Source organism: Papio anubis, chromosome 15 (assembly GCF_008728515.1).
Source record: "Papio anubis isolate 15944 chromosome 15, Panubis1.0, whole genome shotgun sequence".
Taxonomy (NCBI): Eukaryota; Metazoa; Chordata; class Mammalia; order Primates; family Cercopithecidae; genus Papio; species Papio anubis.
In genome coordinates, this window is record NC_044990.1 from 39,823,615 (window position 1) to 39,845,904 (window position 22,290).

The 22,290-nt window shown below is 35.7% G+C and overlaps 1 long non-coding RNA gene across 5 annotated transcripts in view; it reads left to right on the top strand.

Moving 5' to 3' along the window:
- The window catches only part of LOC103879286, a 160,644-nt gene that overhangs the window by 124,648 nt on the left and 13,706 nt on the right, over nucleotides 1–22,290 (top strand). For 3 of the 5 annotated variants that reach the window (XR_001896915.3, XR_001896912.3, XR_001896916.3), the window contains one exon: nucleotides 794–828. The exons of 1 other annotated variant lie outside the window; for it this stretch is intronic. This is a non-coding gene — a long non-coding RNA (uncharacterized LOC103879286). Of the gene's footprint in view, nucleotides 1–793; nucleotides 829–1,890; nucleotides 4,053–22,290 lie in introns of those variants that run through there. One more of the 5 variants, XR_002518406.2, reaches the window with a different exon arrangement.

Sequence of the window (22,290 nt, forward strand, 5' to 3'; positions counted from 1 at the left end):
TCCAAGAAGTACTTTCTTATCCTGCTGGGAAATCTCAAATAGTATCTATATCTGAAATTATGAGAAAATAAGTATTTTATGTTATATACTGTCATATAGTATGTAAAATACTATAAGTATTTGTATATAGTATGTAAAACACTATACTTACTTGTATATACTTACTTGTATATACTTACTTGTATATAGTATGTAAAACACTATACATATTTGTATGTGTTATTATTTCTTAAACTGTTATATCTAGATGTTCTTTATGACTTTTCTGTTAACTATTACAAATTCTATGTTAAAAGAAAAACGTAGTTGCTGTTCTGATGGGGAAAATAAGGCATAGGGAAGTGATCATTGATTTGCTTCTGGTTATGGAGACCAATACCTCATTTGGTTTTGAGTCTGGATATTGTTCTAATTCCATAATCTTAATTCTGTAAGACCTCAAAGGCAGGTAGTCATCATTTTATTATTCATTGTCTGGTAATCTTCTGACTAATGTGTTGACTTGTATATTTATTCAAACACTGGGAGAAGATGGTTTTCATTCTTCTTTCTTTCCCTTTTAAGGAATCTTCTCTACCTAGTGGTTTGTGATCCTGACTAAATCTTCAGCTATTACACGTTAAAGAACAGTGTGCCTTTGTTGTTTGGGGTAGAGGGGTAATTGGTCACTGTTGTATAGGAGTTAGAGTCTTAGTGTGAACACAGTGGCAGCCAGTAATGACAGATAAGGATGTTATCAGCACAACAAAACAAAACAAATCACAGTAAAACCAAACTCTTCTTTTCACTCAAGGTCTTTAAATTATCATAAAAAGAAATGGGAATTTCTTCTTTGAAAATGTGTAAGTACAAACATATTCCTTAATGATGGTCAGGGACTGTCATATATTCTTATTTCATCAAAAAGATTGGCTACTTGCTAGTTTTGACTTTCCATGGAAATCACTTTTTGAACTGTTTGTTGAGAGAAATATCACCAACACCCTGTGTACAAGGTAATGTTCAATTTATTTAGTATCAAGAGCATTAAAGTGTGATAGCTGAAAACTGTGATAAAAGAGAGGTGATGTTGGGAGCCAATGGGAGCTTTGTGCTTTTCTTTTTCAATTCAGTTTTTGGTTAGAGTTAGCAACAATTTGTTTCCACTTTTAGACTTCACTTTGGTTGGGATTCATTGGAGAGCAGATTTATAGGCTTCTCATTGATAATGATTTCTCATACAATTGATGTCCTAGTGATGGGTCAATGAAACTATTGTTTTAAGAAATGAATCATGTTGCTCATGTTTGTCAGAAATTACCCTGTTCATCAGTTTCTAACAAAACCATCAGTAGCTTCAAAGTTTGAAAGTTTATATTTTAAACTTTATTTAGAGTTGCCAGATTTCAAAAGTTATTGTTATCTTCTGTTACTTCACTACAAATTACAGATTTATTTTAGTGTTTGAAAACCAGTGATTATTTCACTTCTCTTTTTAGAAGTGATAAAGCTCAGAAAGATTGTCTCCTCAAAGTTAGATAACCAGTTGATAATAGAGCCAGACCTAGAACTTAGCCTATCCAGTTATACAAGCATTGCTTTCTTGACTACCTTGTTTAGAAAGTGATATCTTTTTCTATATGCAAAAGGGAGAGTTATTTCTCATTATTCTCTGAATTTCTTCAGGCCAGGGATTGTGTCTTGTTAAATTCGGCACACTGAATACTCAAGCTGGTGCTGCCACATAAGAGATGATTACTTAATGTTTATTAAATGAATGAACAAATGTTGAATATACATTTATTTCCTTTTGACACTTTTTAACATTATTAACTTAAATTTTTTTAATATTAATAGTTTTTATAACATTTAATATATACCTACTTTATGATTCAATAATTCCTCTCTTAGGTATTTATGAAAGAAAAATGAAAAAGTTTAAAAGGTTCACCAAAGACTTATACATGAATGTTTATCATAACTTTAATCATGATGGCCCCAAACTGAAAACAACCCAAATGCTTATCAACAAATGAATGAACAAATTGTACATCCAGATATTCTGTATCCTGATTGAGGAAGTAGTTTCATGGTTCTGGACATTTGTTAAAAACCCATTGAACTATACATTTTAAAAACGGGGCATTTTATTGTATGTACATTGTTTTTCAATAAAGTTGATTTTAAAAGTAAAAAGTGTAATTTTTATATCTGTTTTTGACAAGTTGAAAATTCTAGGGAGTAACTGACATCTATCAGTACCTTAATCTGTAGTTTGGTGTGTAAAGTCTGTTAACCCAAACCAATGAAGAAAAAATTTTTGAAAATATTCTTTCCAATAAGCTTAGTTATACTTAATAAGCACATCAACTGATACATATAAATGAAATATCAGTGTAATTTTTATGTTAAAATATTACTCATTAAATCATATGCATGGCATTCCCTCTAGTGTGTTCTTGCTTTGATGATATGCTTAGCTGCTAAATTCAGGGAAAGATAGTCAGTCTCTCCTTATTGAGATTATTATCTGAAAACTTCAAAGCTTCCTGTTCCTATTTTTTTCATTGCAGGCTCATTATATATTCTATCCAAATTTCCCTTCATAGTGAATACAACAGTTTTTACTTGGATAATATTAATGCTTCAGATTTGGAAGACAAGGAACAAACTAATCATATTTATTTTCTTCTTTTCTAAACTCTATGAGAAATTGTCAGTTACGAAAAGCAAAATTTAAAATGTATTTACTAGTTATATTTAACAGAGCACAAAAGTTAGAAATTGACCACCTAGAAAAGAACAAATGACTCATTTAGAGAAGCGTTGACAAGAAACTCTGTATGAGAAAGACAAATCATGAGAAGACACAGTTTTTCTTTTTAATGTGACTTTTAAAGGTTAACTGCACTTAGTTCATCTTGGTAAAAATTCAAGACTCTATTAGCCATAAATACAACCAACTTAAAAAAATAAAATCCATTCTCCTTTTCCGGTCTCTATAATCATTTCTTCTTAATAATGAGTTTTAAAACTTAAAACACCTGTTGTATACATTAATGCTTTATCTTAATTGTTTTTTTTTAAAAAAACAACTCATTTTGGATTTAAATCTAGCTTTCTCCAAAGAATATGAAATTACCATGAAGCATTTTGTTTGTTCTGAAAGGGCAATGAAGTTTTAATATGTGGATTATATTTATGAATTAAGAAGAAGCAGCAGCAGCAAGCCCTGAATCATTCTAGAACTCAGCAGGTTGGCAGGAACTGACAGAAGATTTGAGACATTATCTGTAATATATAGAGCAGATTAAGCAGTTTTCTTCAATAATAGGTGGCTTCACCCGCTGTGTGTCAATGTGTTTGTTGTTGAAGCAAGGCCCGTTGAAATCATAAAGTCAGCAGAGTTCATCACTTCGGCTCCCTCCACTCTGAATTCTTGTGACATGCTCAGCACTAAGACAGTCCCCATGAGACAGCAGTGAACACGACATGATTTCTACTCTCAAGGTCTCTGAAGAACTCACAACCTGTGTTGGCAAAAAGATAGTTATCACAACCATCAGTGTGATTAAAAAAAATGATACTGTCATAATCAGGAGCACTGAGGTGGAAATATTTCATTTGAGGAAGGGTTCATAGAGAGCCTTCGTAAGATGAGAAGGTAGTCATCCAGCCAGTTCAGTTCATACACTTAGTCATTCAACAAATAACACTGAACCCATACTCGGTGATGACTCCTATATTTGGCACTGGACTTGCAATGATGACCAAAGGCAAACATCAAAGTGAAGTAAGGCAGGCTCAGAAAGAAAAATATTGCATGATCTTACTTATAAGTGGGATTTTTTCTAAAAGGTTGAATATGTAGAGGTAGAGAATAAAATGGTTCCCAGGGACAGGGGTAGGGAATAAGGAGGCATAAGTCAAAGGATACAAAGTTGCAGATGTGTAGGATAAATAAGTACAAACTAAGCAAACTTAATAATACTGTAGGCCGGGCGCGGTGGCTCACGCCTGTAATCCCAGCACTTTGGGAGGCCGAGGCGGGCGGATCACAAGGTCAGGAGATCGAGACCACAGTGAAACCTCGTCTCTACTAAAAATACAAAAAATTAGCCGGGCGCGGTGGTGGGCGCCTGTAGTCCCAGCTACTCAGGAGGCTGAGGCAGGAGAATGGCGTGAACCCGGGAGGCGGAGCTTGCAGTGAGCCGAGATCGCGCCACTGCACTCCAGCCTGGGCCACAGCGCGAGACTCTGTCTCAAAAAAAAAAATAATAATAATAATACTGTATGGGACTCGGGGTTTTTGCTAAAAGAGTAGATTGTTGGTGTTCTTACCCCCACCCCCACACACACATACACATATCCACACACACAAAGGGTAACTATATGAAAAGATGGATATGTTAATTGCTTGACTATAATAACCATGCAACTCTGTATAAACATACCAAAACATATTATAATCTTTATATAATAACAATAAATTAATTTTTTAAAAGATGAGCATCATTTATTTTTCCTGGAGTGACAATCACACAAATAACTATATATTTGCATACTGCAGAATGAGCTATACATAAAAGATTCAGAGTATAGTGAGAGTATATAAAAAATCTAACACTTTTGGGGGGAGGTGGCTGTGGGGAGCAGGTCAGGGAAGACTTTCTGAGGAAGCAACTTTGGGGCCGAGATACAAAAATAAACTGGATTTAATTTTGTCAATGGCAGCGATGGGGAAGAGTGCAGCAGGCACAGGGAGAAGCAGTGCAAAGCTGTCATAGGAAAGTGGGATGTATTTGTGCTTCTGAAACAATTCAGTGTGGCTGGAGCACAGAATGGGAGGCGGAGCAGTGTGGGGGAGGCCAGAGACACCATAGTGGGGTAGATCATCCAGGGCCCTATGAGCCAAGTTAGAGAGGTTGAATCTTTCCTTGAGAGATTTAAGCAGTGAAAATACCTGCTCAGATTGCTTTTGAAAAATGCTTTTGCTGAAGTTTGTGTAATAAATTTTAAGAAGCCCCAGTCAGGAAGCTATAGCATTATGTTTACATGAAAAAAAAAATGCTTTTTCTGAAGTTTGGAAAAATAAATTTCAAGAAGCCTCAGTCAGGAACCTATGGCATTGCATCTACCTGAGAGTCTGTAGTAACTTGGATTAGGTAAAGGCAGAGAGAAATGAGGAATGGATAGCTTTAAATTTATATGATAGAGTCAAGAGAACTTAGTGATATATTGGGTACAGAGCTGGAGAGAGAGAATCAAGAATGATGCTTAGGCTTCTGGCTTGAATAACTGGATGGATGAGACTCCCTCACTGAGAGAGGGAGCATGAGAAGCGGACAGGATTGGGGAGAAGCTCAGGAATTTGGCTTTAAACTGGCTGCTTCAGGTGTCTCTGGAACACATAAGTGAAGGCAATGTGAGTTGGCTTCCTGGATATACAGCATCTTGGAGTTGTGAGGTGTGAACTAGAGGCATATATATACAAATCAAAGAAATATGACTGATAACTGAACACCATAGGATACATGAAACTACACAAAGAGAGCACAGAATGAGGAGAGAAAAGGACTGAAAACTGTCTTGAGGGCATTCAGCATTTAAGGGATGTGAGGAAGTAGTTGGGCTAACAAAGGAGAAAAAGAGGAAGCAGGCAAAAAAAGTGAACATCCTAGGAGAATGTGATATCATAGAAGTCAGATTCTATGATATCACTTCTATGTGATATCATAGAAGTGTTTAAACGATGATGGAGTGGAAAAATGTGTTGAATATTGTTGAAACTCAAGCAAGATCAGGGCTAAAGATGCCCATTAATTTAAATCACTTACAAGTCACAGGTGACCCGATATAGAATTATCATAGTAGGATAATGGGATTGCAAGTTAGAGCAGAGTGATTTAAGTAGCGAATGAGGATTGGGGAAATTGGTAAAGTGAGTGTAAACTAATCTCTAAAATAATTTAGGTAGGGAGGGATTCGTTTAAATAGGGAGAACAGGAGAACTTTTTGTAAATTGATGAGATGCATTTGGGAAATTTAACTGACCGATAATACCCAATAATAGCTAAACTTTTATGGTTCTTTATGATTTACTAAATAGATTTATATATTGCTTCTACTCCTACAATCTGCCCAACTTCAACTTCTTTCTAGCATTTTAGGACCTTTTCTTACTCCTCTCAATTTTCCCCTTTCTTCTTCTTCTTTTTTTTTTTGTTTTTCCGGAACTTGGTTTTAGTATTTGTCTGTGTCTTGTACCTGGGCATATTCTATCTCAGTTTGACCTACTTTTGGCCTTGAGTTGAAGGAACCCATCAATCATGCTCATGCACAGTGACCTCCCAATTTTCCTGGATCTTCTGAGCCATGGCACAGGAGCCATAAACTGAGATGTATAAATGTGTGACTACACTGTCACTAGAGACATTCAATAGTTAAGTGTTTAAGAACCCTAGGTAAGCAATTGTGGCCTTTCAAAAATTCAAATGTCTCTACAAGTGGTAACATTTCTTTTTCAGAGACAGGGTCCTACTCTCTCACTCAGGATTGGGTACAGTGGCCTGACCATAGCTCACTGTAGCCTCAAACTCCTGGACTCAAATCACCTTCCTACCTCAGCCTGCAGAGTAGCTAGGACTACAGGTGCACTACTAGGCCCAGCTGATTTCTTTATTTTTTGTAGAGATGGTGTCTTGCTATGTTGCCCAGGCTGGTCTTGAACTCCTGGCTTCAAGTGATGATTCTCCTGTCTTGGCTTCCCAAAGTGCTGGGATTACAGGTGAGAGCCACCATGTCTAGTCATGCACAAGCATAAACATAGTAAGTCTATCTAGAAGCTCTCCTTAATACAACCTCATTTCCCCTTCTCACATAAAAGCTGGCTGAATCTGTATTTTGTTCAGGATTTCTGCAGAACTCAAATTTGTATTCAAGGTGAAGCTGGAGAGATTCTGAGATTTGACTTTGTCTCTTTTCTGATACTTCAATATCCTGATTGGTATAATTAAGAAAATAATTATTCCATATAGTTTTAAGAAGATTAATTGAAATAAAATATGTTTAAGGGATTTTTAGCCACAAATCCAAACTGTAACTGATAGTATTATCTGAAACTTGAATGGAATTGAATCATTTTGGTTGGGTATGGTGTTTCAAGTCTTATGGATATTAGGTTTCCTTTGCTTCAAAAGCTTGTAAATGGACATTGTAGTCTACTTTGTTTATAATTTATTTGCCAGTCAGTGCATCTTACCATGTTATGTCATAGAGGTATCTAAACAAATGAAAGTAGTAGCCTTCTTCCTTTTACTGAAAGTCTCTGGTCATGTGATGAATTTTCCTGGTAAGTAAAATAGAAAGAAACTTTCCTTTTCCTGGCTGGGTGCAGTGGCTCATGCCTGTAATCTCAGCACTTTGGGAGGTTGAGGCAGGTGGATCACAAGGTCAGGAGACCAAGACCATACTGATCAACATGGTGAAACCCCGTCTCTACTAAAAATACAAAAATTAGCTGCGTGTGGTGGCACATTCCAGTAGTCCCAGCTACTTGGGAGGCGGAGGCAGGAGAATCGCTTGAACCCAGGAGGCAGAGATTGCAGTGAGCTGAGACTGCGCCACTGTACTCCAGCCTGGTGACAGAGCAACACACCATTTCAAAAAATAAGAGAGAGACTTTCCTTTTCCTTAAAGTCATGTAGTATTGTCCTGAGTGTATAACAACTCATGAAAATAATAGCTTATTTTGCATCACAAGTTACTTAATATGAAATATAATGTGTGTTACATACATTACAACCTCTTATCCTCAAAATGACTTTCTGAAATTAATAAAATTGTATAACTGTGTAAGTAAAGACTTGGTTTGATTGTATAATTTGCCTGAAATCACACAAGTGGCAAAATGAGAAATAAAACCAAGACCAGAGCAGAGTGTTACACTGACAAAACACCGTAATGGCAGTCTTTCTAGTTTACTTTTCTTAAAGAAATTATTTCTTATTTACAAAAGTTTATAGATAAGTTATTAATTTTCCAAGTTTTGGTTTTTCTTCAATATTTTCTATAACCTTTGGCTCCAACTAAACCTTATCTGTTAATAAATGTTAATACATAGAAAAAAGCAAACAAGAAATGAGCATTTATATTAACAATTTAGGAACAGTTGATTAGTTCTAATACTGCCCTTTTTCCCTTTGATGGATAAGATTGCTTGCGGTTGTGATTATGTATTGCATGTTAATAACAGTTAAATTTCCTGTTGGGGAAATTGCTCCTTGTTCTTATTAAAATATTTTATAATCTCATAGTGTTCTTTAAAGGATATAATGGACCATGAAAGGTAACATTATTTCAGGAACTTCACCATCTGCAGACTTGTATCATGGTATTTTGCATAAAACTAGAATAACCCTATAACATTTGCAAATATCTTAAGGCATTTAGTAGTTTTATAACTGGTTTTTAATGTCTTAGAGAAACAATTTAAATTGCCTCTATTACTTATTGCTGCTGCATAACCCATCATCCTGAAATATAGATGCATAAAACAAAAGCCATTTTATTATCAGAAGGAGTTAAAGGGATTTGAGAGATGATCAAGAAAAGTGACCTGACCATGAGGTGTGGCAGTAGCCCATACATGCTGTAACAGTCTTGCATGTGGGATAGTTGCTTGAAGCAGGAGTCTGTCCAGAAGCTACTACTACTCAAAAAAGAAGGAGGGCACAAGAACTTCTATGGGAAGTGGAAAATGGGAGAGGGGGCTTTTGTGTCTAGAATGCCTAGGTAATATTGAACAACATAATGGAGAGTCTCAGGGTCAGAAAACTGGAGAGCAGCAGTAGTTTGGAGTCTTTTAGGTACAAGGCTTATCTTACCTATGGCTGGCAGATACTGGGTGTGGTTTCTCAGAGGATGCAAAGCAGGCAGGCTCTAAATGGCTAAAAATGCCTGTTTGAACTATTTTTATAGTAATAGTATATATTAAAAATTGAGTTTGGTACTAGTGGGCTTTTGAGCTAACGGGTCTCATCTTGTAGTGAAGAATAAACATACTAGCACCGAATACACAGAGGTCATCTTTTGGGCTCATTTAGGGATTATGCTTCCGATTCTGTAGGTCAAGATTCCATCAGAATATAGTGAGAATGACTTACATCTGCTCCTTGTTGTCTGGTTCACGTCTGGGCTAACTGGGGCTCATTATGCTTGGGGATGCTTAAATGGCTCAACTAGAGTCATGTATCTGGAGTCTCAGTGCTGGCTGTCAGCCTGATTCCTTGGGTCTTCCCACATGAAATGTCCTGGGACTAGAATGTCTGAGAAGGCTTTTTTACTCACATGTCTGGTGCTTGCAATTGGACAGCTTAAATAACTGGGGCTAGCCAAGATCCCCTTTTCCATGTAACTGTCTTGGGTTCCTTCACACCATGGCAGCTTCAAGGTAGTCGGAGTTCTTACAAGATGGCTGGCTTCCCCTAGAGCTAGCATTTCAAGATACATAGATGTAAGCACAGATTTCTTTTGAGGTATCCTTGAAAATAACATGAAGATGCTTATTCTGCCTTTGATGGGTCAGAAGCAAGTCACATGTCGACCCACATTTAAGTAGACTAGCATCTGTAAAGGAGTGAATACTGAGAATTGCAGTTCACTGAGGGGTGAGAGAGTAAGGTGTGCAGATTTGGAGACTACTACCGTTAAAATAAATTTCTCTCTGTTACAACTAACATATTTTCTTAAGTTTAATAACAGTCATTTCTTTTAATACTTTGTTTTTTCCCATTTAAAATTGGTTATTATATGATTTTCTAACTCTAATAGTAATTTTTTTTATTATTTTCTGTTAAGACACACAGTTTAACATGACCAAAACTGCAAGTTTAGTTTGATCTGAAATTGAATCAGGCATATACATTACCAGCAGCATAACGGTTTTGCTAAGAAAAATATCTGAATATTCAAATAGCTAGGTAATATAATTGTTTTGTTTTCTTAATTTTCAGTTCTATATTGTATAATGACCATAATTATCTTTAAAGATAAAATATACTGTACTGGTAACCACTATATCACAAAGGCATCCCTATGTGTATTAAAACTTGGATAGCTAAATAAAAACCAAAGGGATTAGATAAACCTTTATAAATTTTATAGGATAGAAATTATTTGGAATTAAATGTTGATTATTTAAATTGTATTTGGTATCACTAATTCATTTCAAATCTGTTTCCAATTACTTTCTCCTTGAGTTTTCTTATTTTTGAACAGATTTTATTAAACGCAAAACTATTAAGTAAAATATCAATATCAAGGTTTTTAAAAATTCATTTTTTAACCTTTGTATGCATGAAAATGTTTACTAAAAACATAAAGAGAAATAATAAGCCTGCATGAATTAGAAGTAAATTCAAATGAGTTACAGAAAGTAAATTGAAAATTTTTGTGACTATTATGTTTAAGTAAACAAACTCTAACTTACCTTCTAGATATTTATACAGTTTACCATATGTTGTCTTTATACCATGAAAAATACACTAGGTAGACAGTTTCTAAACTAAAAAAGCAATATTCAGAATAAAACAAGGATGCAATAGGGTGTGTTCAGGCATATATAGAGAGATGTTACACGGCAGTTATATATTTGAAAAGCAGAATTTATTTAAAAGTTAATTTTACCTTGCATAATGATCAATAACATTTTCTTCCTAAGATTTTTTTTTCTTGTTTAGGCAAGTGTGATGAACAATAATCTGTATAAGAAGTTAGTGCTGACTCTCAGAATAATGAGAAAACCAAAAAAGACCCAATTCTTTATATTTAGTTGCCTGAAACCAAAGACCCAATTCCTTTATATTTACCATGTGCAGGTGCCATCAGAATCTGAAAAGTTCCACTTATGTGAATGTATTTATTTAACAACACATGACCTGTGACCTGGATTTCAGCCATAATTACCCAGAAGTGTGTATGTATGTGTGTGTATACTGCCACAGAACATAATGAACAAAATAAGCTGAAAGAATCAAAATTAAATGACATGAAAAGAAGTTGTGATATAGGAGAAACTTAGAGTGAGAGCTGTAGGTTTGAGTATACCACTTGCTGTCATGTGTTCTTGGCTATGTTATAGAATTCCTCCAACTCTGAGTTTCTCTATCTGTCTAATGGGAATAACAATCCATAACAGAGTTGTGATGAGGTTTCAGTGAGTAGGAAAAAAAATCCTTAAAAACTCTGAAGCACTAATAAAAATTTATGGTATAAAATTCAATTTAAACTTTTGTCCACTATATAGAACAGTGTCAATGTTTATAGCAGAAACTGCTAAGAAATTGAGTTTGCATTAATATGTTATGCACAGGAAACATCAATATATCAGCCAATTTTGTTCTGTTAGTGAAGAGCTTGTAAAGTTGGTTTCCCTTAGGAGAATACCACTCTAAGGCTGAGGGAAATGCCTTTCTTTTCCATATGTATATAGCTGTTATCTTAATAAAGCTGTTATTGCATTGGGTTATTTGCATTGATTCAGGTTGCCTAGAATTTCCATTATGTAAATTTAGTTCCAACACAAAATACCTTGTCAATTGGTTTTTCAATTTAAAAGTTTGTCTCATTTTAATACCCCTCCCCAAACTTTCATTTTTTTTCTTATATTAACTTTACACATTTGCCGTTTGTTACTTAAACAACAGCTGAGATGAGAATCACATGTTAGTGACTCAGATATGCTTTTGATCTGGACAGAGATGTTTCACTCAATTTCTCTAGCAATTTAGCGAATTTATTAAAGCTTAGCTTATGAAGTTATTTAGCTAAGATGTCTCTGAAAAAAGACAATCAAGTACATTAATGTTCGACTCAAAGTCTGGATTATTTATCCTGTTACCAAAGAGAAAGGAAAATCGTGATGTAAATTGTTTTTCTTAAGCGCAAGGAAACATACATCACTTTCTAAACCTGTTTCCAATGAATCTCTAATTTTTTTTGTCTTATTGAATATGGATTTGTAAAAATCTGCACTCATTCCTAGACAAAGAAACGTAAAATGAAAGAGTCACAAAATGTTAGTTAGACAAAGACTTTAGCAATCCAGTGTTTCCAACTTATTTTGGACCCCAGAACACTTTTCTCCATTGAAATCTTATGTTAAAGTGATGGAAACAAAGGCGCTCAATCAGGGCTTCTTGAGCTTTAATGAAATCACCTGACAAATTTGTTAAACTGAAGATTGTGGTCTGGGATGGGGCTCAAGATTCTGCATTTCTCACCAGCTCTCGGTGGTGACTGCCCCTGCCGGTCCACAGACCACATCTGAGCAGCAAGACTTGAGTTAATCGCTCTCTAAACTTAGCTGAATACTGAAACCATCAAGGCATATTAAAATATATTGATGCCTGGTTCCTCCCTGCACCTACCAGGATTCCAACTTAATTGGTATGGATACAGCCTGAGTATTGGGATTTTAAAAGCTCCCCAGGAGCTTTTTTAACATGCAGCCAAGTTTGATAACAACTGCTGTAGCGAAAATGTGCGTGTGTGCGCGCACGCGTGTGTATTGGAGAACACGTTATAGATGTCATTTATCTTTCCTGATATCTCTCTCCTACACTATGACAAAAATGCACTTAAAATCATATTGTAACTACAATTATTGGATGGTAAACTTTTATTGAACATAATATAAATACATTTAAAAGATTGTGAGTATAATGTTTGGTCTGTTCTTCATTTAACAATACAGCATGGGTTAACAAATACAAGACAGCACCAGCATTTTTAACGATTGTGAAATATGAATGTTCCCTGCTTTATTTTTCTAATCCTATATTAAGCATTTAACATGGTTATTTTCTTTTAATATTAAAATATATGTGGTGATAAATAATATTCACCAAACACTTTACATTTCTGTTCTTATTTCCTTACAACAGTGGAATCTCAAGGTTAGGCAGTAGAGACTGTCCATCCTGGTGAGGAGGGACATTTAAATTGCAGATTTTGTTTAAAATTGCCTGTGCATGGTGAAAATAAAAAGCAAACTGACTTTTAGCCAGCTTTATTATTGTTGTAAATTCTCTACATACAATGCATCTCCTTACTGCCTATACCCTGGATATATTGTTTCCACCACCCTGACTTTGGAGTGAATTCCAAACCGCCATCTCACAGTGAATTTTGACAGTCTCTGGGTGCAAAGATGTGAGCTTTTATAGGCCTTGAGATATATATCAGCATAGTTTATACAGAAGGCTATATTGCTCACATCTCCAATAACAAAATATAAAAATACATATAAAATGCTTACTTCAAATGATGGGTGTTAGTACTTTTAATATCTAACAGTTTGGCAAATTTCCATATCCTTTTCTATTAGAAAGACTGAGTTTCTTCACAGAGTTGGAAAAAACTGCTTTAAAGTTCATATGGAACCAAAAGAGCCTGCATCTCAAGACAATCCTAAGTCAAAAGAACAAAGCTGGAGGCATCCGCTACCTGACTTCAAACTATATACAAGGCTACAGTAACAAAACAGCATGGTACTGTTGCCAAAACAGAGATATAGACCAATGGAACAGAACAGGAGTCCTCAGAAATAATACCACACATCTACAGCCATCCTGATCTTTGACAAACCTACAGAGAAACAAAGAAATGGGGAAAGGATTCCCCTATTTAATAAATGGTGCTGGGAAAATTGGCTAATATTAAGAGTAGAAAGCTGAGAAGGATCCTTTCCTTACTTCTTATATGAAAAATTAATTCAAGATGGATTAGAGACTTAAATGTTAGACCCTAATACCATAAAAACCCTAGAGGAAAACCTGGTAGTACCATTCAGGACATAGGCATGGGCAAAAGACTTCGTAATCTAAGACACCAAAAGCAACGGCAACAAAGCCAAAATTGACAAATGGGATGTATTAAACTAAAGAGCTTCTGCACAGCAAAAGAAACTACCATCAGGGAACAGGCAACCTACAGAATGGGAAAATTTTGCAATCCTACTCATCTGACAAAGGGCTAATATCCAAGAACCTACAAAGAACTAAAACAAATTTACAAAGAAAAAACAAAACAACCCCATCAAAAGAGTGGGCAAAGGATATGAACAGACATTTCTCTAAAGAGAGACATTCATACAGCCAACAGACACATGAAAAAATGCTCATCATCACTGGCCATCAGAGAAATGCAAAATCAAAACCACAATGAGATACATCTCACACCTGTTAGAATGGCAATCATTAAAAAGTCAAGGAAACAACAGGTGCTGGAGAGGGGATGTGGAGAAATAGGAACACTTTACACTGTTGGTTGGATTGTAAAAACTAGTTCAACCATTATGGAAAACAGTATGGCGATTCCTCAAGGATCTAGAAGACTAGATGTACCATATGACCCAGCCATCCCATTTACTGGGTATATACCCAAGGATTATAAATCATGCTGCTATAAAGACTTCATGCACGTATGTTTTATTGCAGCACTATTCACAATAGCAAGACTTGGAATCAACTTAAATGTCCATCAGTGACAGACTGGATTAAGAAAATGTGGCACATATACACCATGGAGATACTATGCAGCCATCAAAAAGGATGAGTTTATTGTCCTTTGTAGGGACATGGATGCAGCTGAAACCATCATTCTTAGCAAACTATCCACAAGAACAGAAAACCAAACACCGCCACGTTCTCACTCATAGGTGGGAACTGAACAATGAGATCACTTGGACTCAGGAAGGGAACATCACACATACCAGGGCCTATCATGGGGAGGGTGGGGGTTGCATTAGGAGTTATACCTGATGTAAAATGACGAGTTGATGGGTGCAGCACACCAACATGACACAAGTATACATATGTAACAAACCTGCAGTTATGCACATGTACCCTAGAACTTAAAAGTATAATAATAAAAAATAAATAAATAAATTAAACAACAACAACAACAACAACAACAAAAGACTGAATATTTGTTATGTCTGTTAGTCATTTGTATTCTTCTTTTGTGATTGCCTTTTTACGATATTTGCCTGTTTTTCAAATGGTGTTTGTATTTTCTTTTCTTTTCTTTTTCTTTCTTTTGTTGAGACAGGGTCTCGCTCTGTCACCATGACTGGAGCATAGTGGTACAAACGTGGCTTACTGCCGCCTCCACCTCGCAAGCTCAAGCGATCCACCTGCTTCAGATGCCCATGGAGCTGAAACCGCAGGTGCACGTCATCATGCCTGGCTTTTTTTTTTTTTCTTTTTTTTTTGGAGAGATGGGGTCTCACTTTGCTTCCCAGGCTGTTCTCCAACTCCTGTGCTCAAGCCATCCCCCTGCCTTGGTCTCCCAAAATTCTGGGATTGCAGACGTGAGCCACTGTGCCTGACCTATATTTTCATTTTTAAAAAATAAATGTTATTGTATATATGTATGGTATAAAACATGATGTTATAAGGTAGATACATATAGTAAATGGTTACTATAGTGGCACAACTTAACATCCATCATCTCACATACTTTCTCATTCTCCACCCCACCCCATAGCAGGAGTAGGTATAATACACTGATTTAGCAAATATCCTGATTACAATATATGGTTATAAAATAGTCCTCATATATATTAGAACTTCAGACTGTTTCATTCTGTGTATTTACTACTTTGTATCTTGTGACCCACATCTTCCCATTTGCTTCATTTCACTACAAACATGGTAACCACAATTTTATTCTCTATATATTTCACCTTTTTAAAAATTGCACATATAAGTGAGATTATACAATGTTTTTCTTTCTGTGTCTGTTTCATTCACTTATCAGAATGTCCTCCATGTCCAGCCATGTTGTGGCAAATGGCAGGATTTCATCCTTTTTTAAAGCTGAATAAGCTTCCATTTTATATACATGTTTTCTTTATCCACTGATCCATTGATGGACATTTTGGTTGTTTCCATATCTTGGCTATTATGAATATACTGCAAAGAACATAAGAGTACAGATATTTTTAATATCTTTATGAGGTGGTGATTTTATTTCCTTTGAGTATATACCAAGAAGAGGGCTTGCTGAGTCACATAATAGTTCTATTTTTCATTTCTTTAGGGACCTCCATACTGTTTTCCATATGTATGCACTGATTTGCATTCCCACTAACAATGTACAAGTTTTCCTCTTTCTCTGCACCTTTGCCAACACTTATCCCTTGTCTTTTTGATGACAGCTATCCTAAGAAGTGAGAGATGATATCTCATAGTGGTTTTGATTTGCATTTCCCTGAATGTTAGTGATGCTGAGCACCTTTTCATGTACTTGCCCATTTTTATGTTATCTTCGTAGAAATACCTATTCAACTCATTTACTCTTTTTAAAAAATTGGTTTTTATGTTTTCTTGCTATTGAGTTATATAACTTCTTTATAAATCTTGAATATTAACCCTTATGTGATATATGGTTTGAATTTTTCCCACAATCCTGGCAAGTTCTTTATCATTTGTTGAGTTATTTTTTTTTTTTTTTTTTTGAGGCCGGAGTCTGGCTCTTGCTCCCAGGCTGGAGTGCAGTGGCCGATCTCTCGGCTGCAAGCTCCGCCCGGGTTCACGCCATTCTCCGCCTCAGCAGCCTCCCAAGTAGCTGGACTACAGGCGCCCTTCTGCCCTTGGCTAGTTTTTTTTGTATTTTTAGTAGAGGCGGGGTTTCACCATATTGTAGGATAGTCTCGATCTCCTGACCTTGTGATCCACCCGCCTCGGCCTCCCAAAGTGCTGGGATTACAGGCTTGAGCCACCGCGCCCGGCCATTTTGTTGATTGTTTCTTTGCTGCACAGAAGCTTTTTAGTTTGACGGAGTCCCATTTATTTATTTTTATTGTTGTAGTGTGAGTTTTTGGTGTAATATGTAAGAAATTATTGCCAAGCCCCATGTCAAGGAGCTTTTCCCTTCATTTCATTCTAGGAGCTTTATGGTTTCAGGCCTTATTTATTCACTTTGAGATAACTTTTGTATATGGTATAAGATAAGGGTTGAAATTCATTCTTTTGTATATGGAAATCCAGTTATCTCAGAACAACTTGTTAAAGAGATTATCATTTCTTCTATTGTATCTTTTTGGTATTCTTGCCAAAAATTAGTTGACCATATCTGTTGGGATTTATTTCTGGGCTTTTTATTCTTTTTCACTGATCTATGTGTCTGTTTTTATACCAGTGCAGTACTGTTTTGATTACCATAGCTTTATAATAGAATTCTAAATCTAGAAGTATGACACCTTCAACTTTTTTCCTTAGAATTGTTTTGGTTATTTTGGGTCTTCTGTGGTTCATATCAACTTTAGGATTGTTTTTCTATTTCTGTGCAGAATGCCATGGGAATTTTGATAGGTATTGCTTTGAATCCATATATTGCTTTAGATAGTTGGGACATTTTAACAGTATTAATTTTTCTAATGATTAATGCCTATGGAATATATTTTCATTTATTTGTGTCCTCTTCAATTTCATTCATCAATGTTTTATAGTTTTCAGTGTACAATTATTTAACCTTCTTGGTTAAATTTATTCCTAAGTACTATATCTTCTTGTTGATATGGAGAAACATAAATGAATAAAGCTATAATTTGTCTTCCGTTAAGTATACTAAAAGTACAGTAAGTCCTCATTTAAAATTGTTGATGGGTTCTTGAAAACTGCAACTTTAGATGAAACAACATATAGCAGGTCCTTGAATAATGTTTCATTAAGGATCGTTTTCTTCTAGCTTTAATGATAAAAAATTGGTTTTGTTATACTTTGTTTCACTTAAAGTCCCAGTGTCCAAGAACCTATCCTATGATTTCTCCTTGTTTGTTTTTGCCATTGAAGTTTGTTTATGGGATGATTTTTTTAACCTTAGTAGTCTAAATATTTATGTAGTTTGATCCATCAATCTTTTCCTCATGGTTACTTCTGGAGATGTTAAGTCCCCTCTGACCTTAGTATCATATATATAACTAGCCACTTAAGAGTTTATCCAAAAATTTTACATTTTACTTTCTCTTTAGTTCTTTAATTTACTAAAAATAATTTTGTTGCATTATATGAAGAAGTAATTTTTTATCTTGTTCTCAAATGTTTAGTAGACAAAATAACCATTTATCGCTTTGTCCATTCATTACCTAGTTATTTAGTATCACATTTTTTAACCTAATACATTAAAACATATTTGGAGATGTCCCTGAATTATCCATTCTGTTCTTTATTTTCATCAATTTTCTATTTCAATATTGAAAGCTTTAATTATTTTAGCTTTAGAGTACTCTCTAATATTCAGCAACAAACATTCCTCTTTTTCAGATAATTTCTGACCATTTTTTAGTGATTGATCTTTCAGAAAAATGTAGAATTCTATTTCAGTTTAAATAATATTATTTTGTGATTTTTACCTGTAATCACTGCGTTTAAAATTCAGTATATGCAAGTACTGGCATCTATACCCCCAGAAGTGTTTCCATGTAACAATATTATACGGATATTTATTTACTTAAGAATTTTTTACTGATATTCAGGAGAATTAACTTTATTTGTATTTATTTACATTTATTTTAATGTATTTAATTATGTATGTGTAACATTGTATGTATATAAGTAAATCTAATATTTTGTCTCTGTGTGTGTGTGTCTGTGTTTGTGTGCATCAGGTGTTGCTATATGGGCTATGCTAGTCTTCTAAACAAGAAATTGGGAAAATTCTTTATTTATTTTTTTCCTCTCTTTGTAGCTACTCTAATAGCTGAATACCAAATTCTACATAAGGCATTAAGAAATAAACATCAAATGAATTTAAGAACAAAATATATGCATGACATAGACATTACCAAATCAAGATTTAGGAAAGCTGTTTTAATTTAAATGATAACTTCAGTAAGCATCAAAAGTCCCAAAACTAAGAAAATAGTCACAGTCAAGGGACTGAGTCATACTAACTTGAAAGAAGCTATGATCAGAATTTATAATCTAGTTGAAGATATAGAATGCCGGCAAATGAAAGAGTCAGGCAAAAACCTAAGACAGTGTATAGTGAAAGATATACATATATAATAAGAATGTAGAATCATTGAACTTGTATATATCAATATAAGGGTTAACATTTATTAAATAAATGTGTTTGTCCAGAGTTTATGAAAATATTAAGACAGAACCATGAGAATATGCTGGGTTGGTTCAGTGTGGTGACAGCCTAAAATGAGTGAAACAGAAGTCTTATAATAGCACAGTTTAAAACACTCTATATTATTCACCTATGCTTGGAATGCAAATAAAAACCCAAAACTGATCTCCTGAAAACTCTTCCAGCTCAGCAGTCTGTGAACAACACCAAATAACCTTGAAACAATATTCAATTACTTTGTATTGAAGATAAGTAATTTCACATAGTGTTTTACTATACATTTTCTAGTATTTATTTCTCTGTGTGTTTTCAGACACACACAAATCACTGTCATTACCACCACCACATACACTCTCACAAATCACACAAATCCAGAGTTATCCAGTATTGAATTTTAAAAATTTTCAGAGTGTTCATGCTTTTGTCTTGCTTTGGATGTCTTTATACTGTACTTTGTTCATGTTTTTTTTTTTTTTTCTTTATTTTCACACTTTATTCTTTAGAGAATATTTTTAAAATTGTAAGTTCTCTTTTTGTTCTTATCATTGTAAGTCATTTGAAATATTTATTTTTTTAGTACTTGTAATAATTATATTCAAGTATAAAAAAGAATTTTTATCTTAATAAAATAAAAAGAGATTCTCAGCTCCACATGCTATACAGGAAGCATGGCTGGGAGGCCTCAGGAAATTTGCAGTTATGGCAGAAGGCAAAGGGGAAGGAGGCACAATCTTCAATGGTGGCAGGAGAGAGAGAGAGTGAAGGGGAAAGTGTTACATACTTTGAAACAACCAGATCTCGTGAGAACGAGACAGTAATAGGGAGATGATGCTAAACCATTAGAAACCACACCCATGATCCGATTATCTCCCACCAGGTCCCTCACCAACCCTGGGGATTACAATTCAACATGAGACTTGGGTGGGGACACAGAGCCAAACCTTATCAGAGCCACATTTTTTCTCCACCAAAATCAATAAGAAAATTGGAAAAAATATCTGAAACAACTGGTTTTAAAAATTAGACCAAAGGCAACATAGGACTGTCATCCCGGAGAGAAGGGAAACAGATGATGTGGGTCCCACCCATAGTCTCACTGGGAAAGGGAACTCAAAGAGAGCTGAGTAGTCTGGATAAGTTGAAGGAATCAATATCAAAGTCTCCAGAGGCCAAGGTGACTAAACTTTGTGAGGCAGAATATTTGAAAGAACAGAGGTACACAGAGGAAGAGCTCCAGAAATCTGCATAGGGCTTTTCTTGTATCTTTGGCTATATACCTATCTACAGATGCATAGGTAAAACTTCATGCAGCTGGAGGAAAAATTAAGGGGAGAGAACAATTATCAGAGAACTCTAACAGGAAAAACTTCCAGAGCTAACTCAGGGATAGTTGTTTGAGTTTGTGTGAGTTAGAGTGAAAAGATGTCATTGAAAACAGCAGACATGTAACTCAAGATTCCAGAAATATCTTCCTGTAACGGTGGAGCAAAAATAGCAATATAGAAAAGGCTATTGAAGACTTACCCTTTAAAAGCTAAAAATCAAATTCTAAAAGTATTAAACTGATTTGTAAGTAGCTTAATTTCCTGCCAGAACAAACTCCAATGCTCATTAACAATACACTAATATTTGCTAAATAATGTAATTTTACATTACAGATTCATTAAAAAATAGTGAAGAAGAATTGTGATCTTATAACCAGACATAAAATGAACTAATAGAAACATAAATGGCAGAGATGATAGAATTAGCAGATGAAAACATTAAAAGAGCCATTAAAATATGTTCAATATGCTCAGGTTTTAGAAAAAACTTTAGAAACCAAGAGGAGTTTCTAAAGTTAAAAAATATTTTTTAAATGAAAATTTCACTTCATTGTCTTAAATCAGATTAAACAATCTTAAAGAAAAACATATCAGTGAACTGGAAGAAATACCAAAAGCATTCTATAAAATGAAGCATAGAGAATAATAAAGATTCATTCATTTGTGGGAGTATATGAAGCAATTAACATATGAATGATTGAAGTCCCAGAGAAAGAACAGAAAAAAAAATTGAAAAATAGATGTTAAAAGTTTTGCAAATTTGAGGGCACAGAGCAAGATGGCCAAATAGGAACAGCTCCAGTCTCCAGCTCCCAGTGCGAGTGACACAGAAGACAGGTGATTCCTGCATTTTCAAATGAGGTACTGGGTTCATCTCACTATGGAGTGCCGGACAATCAGTGCTGGTCAGCTGCTGCAGCCTGACCAGTGAGAGCTGAAGCAGGATGAGGCATACCTCACCTGGGAAGTGCAAGGCGGGAAGGGAATCCCTTTTCTTAGCCAGGGTAACTGAGACACACAACACCTGGAAAATCAGGTAAATCCCACCCCAATACTGCGCTTTAAAAAGGGTCTTAGCAAACGGGCACACCAGGAGATTATATCCCACACCTGGCTGGGAAGGTCCCACACCCACGGAGCCTCCCTCCTTGCTAGCACAGCAGTCTGTGATCTAAGGGCAAGGCAGCAAGGAGGCTGGGGGAGGGGGGCCCGCCATTGCTGAGGCTTAAGTAGGTAAACAAATCCGCTGGGAAGCTTGAACTGGGTGGAGCTCACAGCAGCTCAAGGAGGCCTGCCTGTCTCTGTAGACTCCACCTCTGGGGACAGGGCACAGCTAAACAACAATAACAAAGCAGCAGAAACCTCTGCAGATGCAAACGACTCTGTCTGACAGCTTTGAAGAGAGCAGTGGATCTCCCAACACGGAGGTTGAGATCTGAGAACAGACAGACTGCCTGCTCAAGTGGGTCCCTGACCCCTGAGTAGCCTAACTGGGAGATATCCTCCACTAGGGGCAGACCGACACCCCACACCTCACACGGTGGAGTACACCCCTGAGAGGAAGCTTCCAAAGCAAGAATCAGACAGGTACACTCGCTGTTCAGCAATATTCTATCTTCTGCAGCCTCTGCTGCTGATACCCAGGCAAACAGCGTCTGGAGTGGACCTCAAGCAATCTCCAACAGACCTACAGCTGAGGGTCCTGACTGTTAGAAGGAAAACTAACAAACAGGAAGGACACCCACACCAAAACCCCATCAGTACGTCACCATCATCAAAGACCAGAGGCAGATAAAACCACAAAGATGGGGAAAAAGCAGGTCAAGAAAGCTGGAAATTCAAA